The sequence below is a fragment of the Micromys minutus genome, assembly GCF_963924665.1.
Source record: "Micromys minutus genome assembly, chromosome: 3".
NCBI lineage: Eukaryota > Metazoa > Chordata > Mammalia > Rodentia > Muridae > Micromys > Micromys minutus.
In genome coordinates this window covers 40,579,889-40,591,239 of record NC_137972.1, presented here as the reverse complement: position 1 = coordinate 40,591,239, position 11,351 = coordinate 40,579,889, and the positions used below count along the sequence as shown (strand labels likewise).

The following is an 11,351-nucleotide window of genomic DNA, read 5'->3' as shown; positions in this document are numbered from 1 at the left end:
TATACCCAAAAGATGCTCCGGCATATAACAAGGACACATGCTACACTATGTTCATAGCAGCCTTATTTATAATAGCCAGAACCTGGAAAAAAACAAGATGTCCTTCAACAAATGAATAGATACAGGAAATATGATACATTGCACAATGGAGTACTACTCAGATATTAAAAACAATGACTTCAAGAAGTTATCAGGCAAATGGATGGAACCAAACATATCACCCTGAGTCAGGTAACCCAGTCACAAAAGAACACACATGGTATGTACTCACTGATATGTGGATATTAGCCCAAAAGCTCAGAATACCCAAGATATAATTCCCACACCACAGTAAGCTCAAGAAGAAAGACCAAAGTGTGGATGCTTCAGTCCTTCTTAAAAGGGGGGAAATGCTTATAGGAGAAAATAGCTATCCATTTATTTTATTTTACTTTTTGATTAAACAATTTTATTTTAAAAAAGAGATAAATATGCATATTTTAAAAGAATTTTTGAATAAAACTATATGAATTATTTCAGTACATGATTTTTTTTTGAAGTTTTGATATTATGCATTGAAAACATAGTAGTTACAATGAGCTTAAAGTACATATTAGAAAACATTGCATAGAAATAGTCAAAGTTTTCTTGGTGTGTAAAGATTAAATATTATGATTTTTAAATACCAGGGAATGTTTTTTTGTCAGTAATGACTGACTATTTCTATATGCAGATTCAGGGCTTCATGTTATTTATCTTCTTCTTGAAATCAGCCTCCTTTCTTCCATTTTCTGCAGGTTTCGATTTTACTTCCCTTTATTATCAGGAATAGCTTTACTTCCTATATAAAACTCAGTTTATCTAGTCATTGACCTGAACTGTCTTTTTTCAACACAACATTACTGCTTAATCTGATTTCTCTTCTCATCACTTACTTTCTTAATCAGGTAATTCTTCCTTCCTTGAACTAAAATTTAGGATATCATCTTTTAGTCCAAACTAGTTGAAGTCTCTAACTGAAACCTTCCAATTTAGCATGTGTCATAAGATGACTTCTTTCCTTCTTATGACTTCACATTAACTTCTCACTAACTGGTAAGTGTTGAGTGGGTGATGAAAGAAGGATATTACTTTCACCCTGTTGTTACCTCAACCCAAGTTGTGCTCTAACGTTTAAGCTCTTAAACTCCCTAGGAGAAAGGCTATTTTCTTTTTATTTCTTCTTAGGTTTAAGTAAGTTGTTACTATGTTGCTTTCTAATTTAGGTCTGTGTCATATCTTAGATTCCCTGGGTTTTCTATGGATGCCTTATTTTCCAACTTTTCTAGGACTCCCTGAAGTTCAGTGTTTTTTTTTTTTTTTTTTCCATTGATCTTCTTTTTTAAGTACTTTAATGACTACAAGAGATCTTACTGTTGCAAATTAATATCAACAAATGCATAATTACATAAAACAACAAAACAGATGGCTCAAATTGCATTTAGCTTAAAATATGATCTGTGAGTCATTCACTGAGAATGTAAAATTATACTTTCTGAAGGGGGCATTTGACAAATTTATTTACACTTTTAAAATTTATGCAAATGGAGAAGTAGCTATTCACCTTCACAATTGAATATATGCATTTATTTTCACAAGTATACATAGAAAAGGCCACAGTAAGTTGAATTAGTCAACCCTATGAAACACTAGAAATCAACTAAATGTTTATCAGTGGGATATATATCCTATAACATATTAAGTACATATAAAATTATTTTTGTTATTTTGTGTTGTTTATGGTTTTTGAGAAAAAGTCTCACTCTGTGGCCATAGCTGGCCTTGATGTTTCTAGGTTGCCCAGGTAAGTCTTGAAATTCTATTTTTCCCTTCCTGCCTCTAATATTCTAGAATTATGGGTTTGTACCACCGTGTTTAACTTATAAAATGAAGTATTACCTAGCACAGTTTTGATCAAATTATTTTAATGTATCTTTCAGTCATATTAATATATCTTTGTAGGATTTCTGAATGATTTCTGAATAACCTTATCAATGCATGTAGACACATGTGAATCTAATAATAACAACCGTCAGGAAGACTCAGTTATGCGGAAACTAAACTGGGACCTCCAGTTGTGTTTTCTCTTACCTCATCATGCTCTTGTGGCCCATTTCTGTCAAAAATTGACAGAATCAGAGACCGACTGAAGGTGAAGGCTGCTGCTGCTGGATACCGTCTCCCGTCCTGAGCGTGGGAGGTGGAGGGTCTTGATTCTGGACAGCTTGGAGCATCCACTATGAGGAGAAGTGAGGTGCTAGCGGACTAGTCCATCGTATGCCTCCAGAAAGCTCTGACTCACCTTCGGGAGATATGGGAATTAATTGGGATTCCAGAGGAACAGAGGCTACAAAGAACTGAGGTTGTAAAGAAGCATATAAAGGATCTTCTGGATCGAATGATTGCTGAAGAGGAGAGCCTGCGGGAAAGGCTTCTCAAAAACATCTCCGTCTGTCAGAAGGAGCTGAGTACCCTGTGCAGTGAGTTACAAGTGAAGCCATTTCAGGAAGAAAAAGAAACAACTCTCTTGCAACTAGAAAAGGATTTGCGCACTCAAGTAGAATCGATGAGAAAACAGAAGAAGGAGAGAAAGCAGGAACTTAAGCTACTTCAAGAACAAGTTCAAGAACTCCGTGAGATTCTTTGTATGCCTCCCTGTGATGTGGACAACACCACTGTCCCCACCTTAGAAGAGCTGAACCTATTCCGACAACGAGTAGCAACTTTGAGGAAAACAAAGGAATCGAGGCATGAACAATTTGTCAACATCGAGACAAATCATACTGTGTATGGAAGAGTTAGAGCACACTCCGAATACAAGTTTTGAGAAAGATGTCGTGTGTGAAGATGAGAGCGCCTTTTGTTTATCACTGGAGAACATCGCAATGCTGCAGAAGCTGCTGAAGCAGCTGGAAATGAAAAAAATCACAAAACGAAGCAGAATGTGAGGGGCTCCGTGCTCAGATCCGAGAGCTCTGGGATTGGTGACAAATACCTGAAGAAGAGAGAGAAGCTGTGGCTGCAGTTATGACTGGGTCTAAAACCAAAATCAGGAAAGCGTTGAAATTAGAAGTGGATCGGTCAGACGAACTGAGATGCAAAATATAAAGCAAGTGATTGAGAAAATTCGAATGGAGCTGGCTCAGCTCTGGGACCGGTGTTTTTATAGCCAGGAACAGAGGCAGGCGTTTGCCCCTTACCATTCTGAGGACTACACAGCAAACGTGCTCCATCTTCGTGACGTTGAGATTATACGGTTAAGAAACTACTATGAAGTTCACAAGTGTGGGGCGCCGCCCACACATTCCCACGCTTCCGTCATTACAAGATGGCGCTGATATCTGGCTGGAGTTAGCAGTAAACAAGCCATGTGCGCACAGGCTGGGTAACTTCCGCTTCATGAGTTCCGCCTCTTCCCGTGGCGTCAGAGGGCCTGGTGAGTTTCAACCAATCAGGGGGCTCCGCGTCCAAGGCAAGGACTGATCCTTTTATAGGGGACGGGCTGGATAGCTCCTCTCTCTCTGCCTCTCTTCCTTTCTCTTCTGCCTCTCTTCCTTTCTCTTCTGCCTCTCTCTCCCTCTCTCTTCTTCCCCTTTTCTTCCTCTCTTCCCCTCGTGGTTTTCGGCCGTCTCGTGGAGCTTGTTCGTCTTGTTCGTCTCCTTGGATCTCTTGGTTTTCCCCGTCCTTTTCGTTACGTGAAGCAAGTACCGGTTTTTCCAGATTAATAAAGTTTACCGCAGAAGGATTCTATTTTGTGTGCCGCGTCGTTCTTGCAGGCGAGACGGTTGCGCGGGACACACAAGGAACTGTTTGAAGGTGTCCAGAAATGGGAAGAGAGCTGGAAAGTTTTCCTAGAATTTGAGAGAAAAGCTTCAGATCCAAGTCGGTTTACAAACCGAGGGGGAAATCTCTTAAAAGAAGAAAAGGAATGAGCAAAGCTCCAGAAAACACTCCCTAAACTGGAAGAGAAGTTGAAAGCACGGATTGAACAATGGGAACAGGAGCACTCAACAGCATTTGTGGTGAACGGGCAGAAATTCATGGAGTACGTTGCAGAACAGTGGGAACTGCATCGTTTGGAGAAAGAGCGAGCCAAACAGGAGAGGCAACTAAAGAACAAGAGACAGACAGAGACAGAGATGCTGTTTGGCAGTACTCCCCGGACACCTAGCAAAAGACCAGGACAGACTCCCAACAAGGAGATGAACACTACTACCTTGTCTAGTGCTACACCCAATAGTAGCTTTCAGCCTGTCTTTGGTGGATCAGTGTACCGTTCACCTGTGTCTCGACTACCCCCTTCTGGCAGCAAGTCAGTAGTCACTTCTCTATGTTCTGGAAAGAAAACACCTAGAGCTGCCTGGCTTCGGGCCAACAAGCAGAACTTGGACCTCAATGGCAGCATCTCAAGCCCGAGAACTTTCAAAGGCTTCCATATCTGATGCTACTTCTCGAATCCTCAATTAAACCATCATCCAGACCTGAGAACCCTTGTCCAGTTAGCCAGCTGTGGCTTCCTGTGCCTAGACTGGACTGATGTATACAAGGGGTGACTTAGTACGTTTTCATCTGTTTAGATGTTTGAAGTGACCTTGGGCAGGTTCTATAATTGCACCTAACTTAGACAGTACAACAGCCGGAGTCTACAAAGATTTGTTTATGAGTCAAGAGAGACCTTAAAAGCTAGGTATGATAGTTAAGTACAAGTTTTAACATCTGGTAGCTAATTTTTTTTCTCTACCCCATAATTCTACTTAAAGAATGATCAAAGGTTTGTCTTATTTCAACACTATATTGGAAAATGAAAAAAATATTGTGTCCAGCTTTGGGGTACAAGGTAGGAGACATGAAGTAATTCTGGCTGGTATATTTGGAATTAACATCTAAAAAATAGATGTTTTAGTTTGTGGACATTTGATTCATGCTGCCACTATGGTAGCCTTGATCTTACCCAGAAGCCTGTCCCGACCATTGTCCTAGCGAGGATTTCTTGAGTTTAGCATTTGAGATGGCTGACTAGCTGCCAAGAGTAGCAGTAAGAGTTGTTTCTGTAGTGCAGTCTCTGAGGTGTGTGTGTGGACACACGCTTGTCTGACCTGTGCAGTGCTTCCCAGTGCTCACTATGCCTAGTCTATTCCCTGTAGCTGACAACCAGAGAGGCTATCTGGGTGAGTTGGGCTGTTTCTGTCATGGACTCAGCAACTTTGCACATCTACAATTTGCCAATGTAATCGCATCCATGAAGCTCTTGCCTACCCAGTTCACTACTCTTTCTCAAAAACACTATTATTTATTCTCTGTGCCAGTTCTGTCCATACATTTAATGACTCTTTAAAACTTGGTCTGTGTGCTGTTTATTCACATATACATGTTGTTTTAAAATACATTAAAATAAATAAAATAAGATGTAAAAAAATGAGAGAATCAAGACACTGGTTTGCTTGTAAAGTCAGGGGTTAAACAGTAAGTTAGAATCCTCATTGTGTTCACAGTGGAATAAGAGTGGTCTTGTGTACTTGCGATAGAATTGTACCTGTTTTATATGAAAGACCACTTATATGAAGTGTCACTTTGATTCCTGAGAAAAAATGAGAAATGTGATCAAATATTTTACTATTTTTACAAAGTTATCCTTAATAACTATGTACATAAGAATCTTTTTAAAGTCAGATTTTACAGAAATTATGTGAGTACAATATATATAATGTATGTAGTAAGGTCATTCTTCATTCTTTGTTTTCCCCTAATGTTCATCCACAGAATCTCATCATTATCAGATATGTCCTGCAGATATCAGACAATTAGCTGTGTGATATGTTATGAATCTAGATTATGGGACTTAAAGCAGGATATTTGATACTAGAAATGTCATTCAAGCTGTCAGAATCTGGGGAGTTGGGAGACAATTTTGTTATTTATTGACTGATTGGTTAGACTGTACTTTCATTTTCATAACAGCTATTTTTTTCTTTATGGGATCACAAGAGTGATGTGAGAACTGCCTTTACTCCCTGTCCACATTTTCACACAATCTCTACACCATTTCCCTTCAATCAGAATTTTGCACACCATACAACTTTCTAACAAGCAAACATGTGACCAGCACAGTCCTATACTACATGAGTGGGTTTAACAATACTAGCAGATCTTATTTTTATCTTCTTGAATAAATATCCTCTTGTGAATAAATGCACTTTAGCTTCATCCTAAGAAGAGACAGGATGTAACAAGGTGGAAATTACTGCTACCACTGCTGCTGTTGCTGTTGCTGCTGCTATTACTACTACTCTGCGCCAAGTTTGTTCCTAGACTTGACTTCAGGGATATTGTTATCAAAATATAATCAAAATGGTTATATTAAAGTTCCATGTCTTAGAATTCAGCATATGATCTTTAATTTAAAACCTTGTGGATATAACTCATTATAATGTAGAGAAGTAATTTATTGTTGATAACCTTAAACCACAGTAACAGACAAATTTGAAGCTAGAGTTAACCAACCAAAGCTAGCAAGACGAACAAAGGACTCCCTTTCTGAGGGCTGTGAAAGAATGTTCCTTTCAACATCTTGTTTTTAGATTTTTCACCACAGTACTATAAAAAAGACATTTCTATTACACTACTAAAGTGAGTTACATTAAAAAATAACTATAAAATACCAATACATGTGTATAAGAGAAGTAAGACAACTAAACTCAACTAAACTATGTCACACAACAGACATTGGATGATCTCTCTTTGATGAATAGAGTTTAGGTAACCTATAAACTCAAACTTTCTGATTAACTTTTGTAAATTTGCTCTGATGAATAGAATAATTGTTCACTGCACATTACGCCACTTTAGTCTGCAGAATACCTTCTCTGTGCCAAGTATTTGAGGATAGCAGTTTGATCAAATCTTCATGTCCATTGTTTTCATGAAACGTAAGCAGATGGCATGCCCACTTCCCTTCACACCTCTTTCCCACAGCCATTATTCTCAAGCACAATGACTCAGACACTGCCATGATTCACTTAAGATATATTTATGGCCACTGAAAATGTCTGGAATCCAATAATTCCACATAGTACTGCAGATCAACCCTTTTCTTGCGAGATAAAATTTGGTTTATAAATATCCCAGCATCCATACTGAGGAGTTTCTATGCCATTAACCTAAGTTTCTTTTCTCTAAAGGCACCACATTATCCATTGAATAACAGTCTTGTCAGTTAGAGATTTCAGATTTAACTCAGTTTCTTTCCTTGAGCATTGCTTTTTCTCTCAAGGACTTATTGAAATATCCAAAGTAAACTCATTGGATGTATATTTTGGGTCAAGATATATTTTGGGTAATTATCTTGACTAGGGTAACTTTAAAAGGAAGAAAATGGAATTACATGTATTTTGAAGATGGGTAACGGACAGTAAGGAAGAAGTGAAGAGCCTTTAGTCTGAATGATGGTAGGAGTGATGGTGATCATGTTCCCTCCTTCTGGCAAGTTGAAACTGTTGCTGTGCTTAGCATCTCCCCGCAGGCACAGTCATGAGGTAGCTGGAGTAAATAGAGGAAAGAGCTTGAAGATCTTTTTGCTTTGTTTTCATATGCACATAAGAGTGATAGAGTAGATGTTAGTTATGGAGATTGAAAAGACATGTAGAGAAGCAGATTCAGGTAAAGGTGATGCTTCTGAGTTAACCTAAGAAGTGTGTAATGTGTAAGAAAGATAACCAGGGGTGCTTTCTCTGTGTTATTGATAACCTGCACAGAGGGATAATTTTTAGGTTCATTTGTTATGTATGCTATTCTTAACATTCGGTTTTGAAAACATGATCTGTCATTTTGATGTCACAAGATTTTCTAGTGGGTTTCATAGTACAGTTGGCAAAATTAATGAATTAGGGGATATTGCTAAGTTTTAAAGCTCTGAAGTTGTGGTGGTATGCTTTAGGATATTAGGATTTATATGGCAATAAGGTAGAGCAAAAGATGAAAGAATAGTTAAAATATGTGGTATTAAATGCAAGGAGTATATAGATTTCTCCATATCTCATGATAAGTATGGAGTCTTATGCATAAGAGAGAAAAGTTTCCTTTGGTAAATGGCAATGAGAACACTCTCCCAGGAATTTACTCGTGCTATTATGTAAAACACATAAATTTATCTTTAGCATGTTATGATGCAACTTTTAGGGCCTTGTAGATATTTTCTTGTTCTTTATTTACCCATTGTGTGAGAGACTGGGAAAGTTCTAAGGGAAATAGAATGATGACAGATTACAGAAAAATTATACAATGGACTGTAATACAAAATAATGAGTATAGCAGAGGGATTAATAAAATATTATCCATAAGGACAATAGAAACAACTATGGATTTCAATGGAAAGTTATAGAAAGTTGCTTATATTAATATTTAAAGATGATATATTTTTAATAGAGAAGATGGAAGAGAATTTCAGAGGAAGAAAATTGTTCCTACAATTAATGAAAGATATTTACTGTCCTTAGGATTCTACTGAAATGATCACATTCTTAATGTTATTTAAAAGATTACATAGGCATTTGAAGGATTTGGGGTCAATGTTCACTTTTTTTCTAAATGATATGCTTGATAAGGACCTTGATCAACTAAGAGTAATAGAAGTAAAAGAGATAAGAGTGAATAAATTGTCGTGAAATGTACAAATAAATTAACATTCTAACAATGAATGAATGAACAACTGAATTAACAAATGAATTAATATAGAAACACCAATCAATAAATCAACTACTGAGTACACTGTACTGTCAATCAACTGGCACTAAAGTTGCAGAGTAGCTTAGAAGGTAAGACTACAAATCTAGTCAGAGGTCACCTTGTAAGATTACCTTTTCTGATTTTTCTTTGTTTGTTTTGTTTGTCAAGTTGGAAAAAGGTTTTAACTCAGTGAATTGTATCCCAATAGAAAAAAAAATTAATGATTTTAGTAGTGTTTGACTTAATGGATTATGATAAGGCTTCGGATACAACATATTTAAAAATAAAGTATCATGCCAACTGGGTGTAAAGTAGCAAAAAAGACACATAAGAATATAGATGCAAGTTGGAATTGGGTGGATGAGCAAAGCTGGGAACAAAAGCAATTAGGTCAAAGGGAAGCTGTCCTTAGAAGGATTCTCTCAGAGGAAATTTATAACAATCAGAAATTGGGATATGCTACCCATGTTTGAGAGGTGTGGTTACTATGGTCTACTGCTTATGACATGTGAATGCTTACAACAACAGAAAAGATGAAGGAAAATGTTGTAGGTATTACAATGAACTTATCAAAGGTGAACAGGACATATTTGTCTTTGTCACCTCAAGGTCTATCACAATAGATGAGATAAGGCTGCTGTCACAAGCACATACTATGATCTGGACACTATTATAGGTGTAAAGGAAAGAAAAAAGTAACTTAAATAAATTCTATTTGGACTGTGCCAATCAGAAGGATGTTTATATTGAAGATCTACTGAATGTTATCTGTAAGCCAGATGTTACATGACCCAAACACTATAGAAAGCAAACACTGTCAAGCAGAGAGGTTTTTAGCTTTTTATATGAATGTAGTAGGTAACAGGTAGATGGTACAGCTCTGGTTCACCCTTGGTGGTCATAGAAAATAACAGATATTAATAATAAAGGCTGATTTTAATCCACTACAAAACTCTGTTTTTTTCTCTCACAGATATATTAAGAACTCATATTTCTTAAATGTTTATAATTCCATATGCCTAGATTCCATATACCATCTGAAAAAAAATCAAGAAAGAAATTTCACCGTATGTTTATTTGTAACATCTATGCAACTACCAATGAACTAGCACAGTATTTCCATATTAACCACACAAACATTTTAAAGACAGAAAAATTTACTTTCCAACATTCTTTTTGAAAGGGAACAAATATGTGACTTAAGTTCACAGTATATTTATAGTGAACTCATTTATTCTCCCTTTGGGATAGTCTGCCTTTTCCTTCTGCCTGGCATTGTCTTTGCCTATGAGTGTGATGCAACCCTGTCTATTTTCTTCTTTAAAAAATTATTTATGTATCAGCTTTTGTAGCTTATTTTACACAGCTATGTGGTTTTTAAAAGCATTCTGTTCCCATAGTATTCATGATTGTAATTAGATACATCCCTGACATTTGGTAACTGCCTGCTTCTGTTTTTATTTTTTTTAATTATGCAATCCTTTTATTGTATTTATTTAGTTACATTGGTTTTTTACTGGATATTTTCTATACTTACCTTTAAAATGTTATCCCCTTTCCTGGTTACCACTCTGAAATCCCCCTAAACTATACACCCTTCCCCCATACTTTAGAAGAGTGCTTCCCCACACCACGTAGTCACTCCTTCCCACCTCCATGCCCTGGCATTCCTCTACACTGGAACATCAAGCCTTCACAGGATCAAGATTCTCTCCTGTGGTTGAGGCCTAAAAAATCTTCTTCTACATATGCATCTGAAGCCATGGGTTCTTCCAAGTGTACTCTATGGTTGGTGGTTTTGTCTTTGGACGGTCTTCGGGGTTTGGCTGGTTGATATTGGTTCTTCCTATGGGGTTGCAAACCACTTCAGCTTCTTCAGTCCTTTCTCTAACCCCTCAAACAAGGACACTCTTCTCAGTCCAATTGCTGACCGAGGTCATCTGCTTCTGTATTTGTCAGGCTCTGGCAAAGCATCTCAAGAGACAGCTTTATCAGGCTCCTGTCAGCATGCACATCTTAGCATCCACAATATTGTCTGGGTTTTGTGACTGGATATGGAATGGATTGCCAGGTGGGGCAATCTCTGAATAGCCTTTCCTTCAGTGCCTGCTCCAAACGTTGTCTCCCTATGTCCTGTGAGTATTTTGTTTCCCATTCTAAGAAGTACTGAGGAATCCACACTTTGGTCTTCTTTCTTCTTGAGCTTCATGTGGTCTGTGAACTATCTTGGGTATTCTGAGATTTTGGGGGCTATTATCCACTAATCAGTGAGTGCATACCACATGTGGTTTTTGTGATTGGATCTCCTCCCTCAGGATGATATTTTCTAGTAGCATCCATTTGAGAATTTCATAAAGTTGTTATTTTTAATGACTGAGTAAGCACTCCATTGTATAAATTTACCACATTTTCTGTATCCATTCCTCTGTTGAAGGATATCTGGGTACTTTCTAGCTTCTTGCTATTATAAATAAGGCTGCTATGAATATGGTGAAACATAGTCCTTGTTATATATTGAGCACCTTTCGGGTATATGCCTAGAAGTATGTGTCCTCAAGTAGTACTATGTCCAATTTTCTGAGGAACCACAAGACTTATTTTCAGAGTGGCTA

The 11,351-nt window shown here is 37.4% G+C and overlaps 1 pseudogene across 1 annotated transcript; it reads left to right on the top strand.

Moving 5' to 3' along the window:
• Positions 1–2,257: 2,257 nt before the first annotated feature.
• LOC308418673 (protein regulator of cytokinesis 1-like) lies at positions 2,258–4,460 on the top strand (annotated as a pseudogene). The gene is made up of 2 exons: positions 2,258–3,293; positions 3,813–4,460. The product of its transcript is annotated as a protein regulator of cytokinesis 1-like (transcript).
• Positions 4,461–11,351: the final 6,891 nt, after the last annotated feature.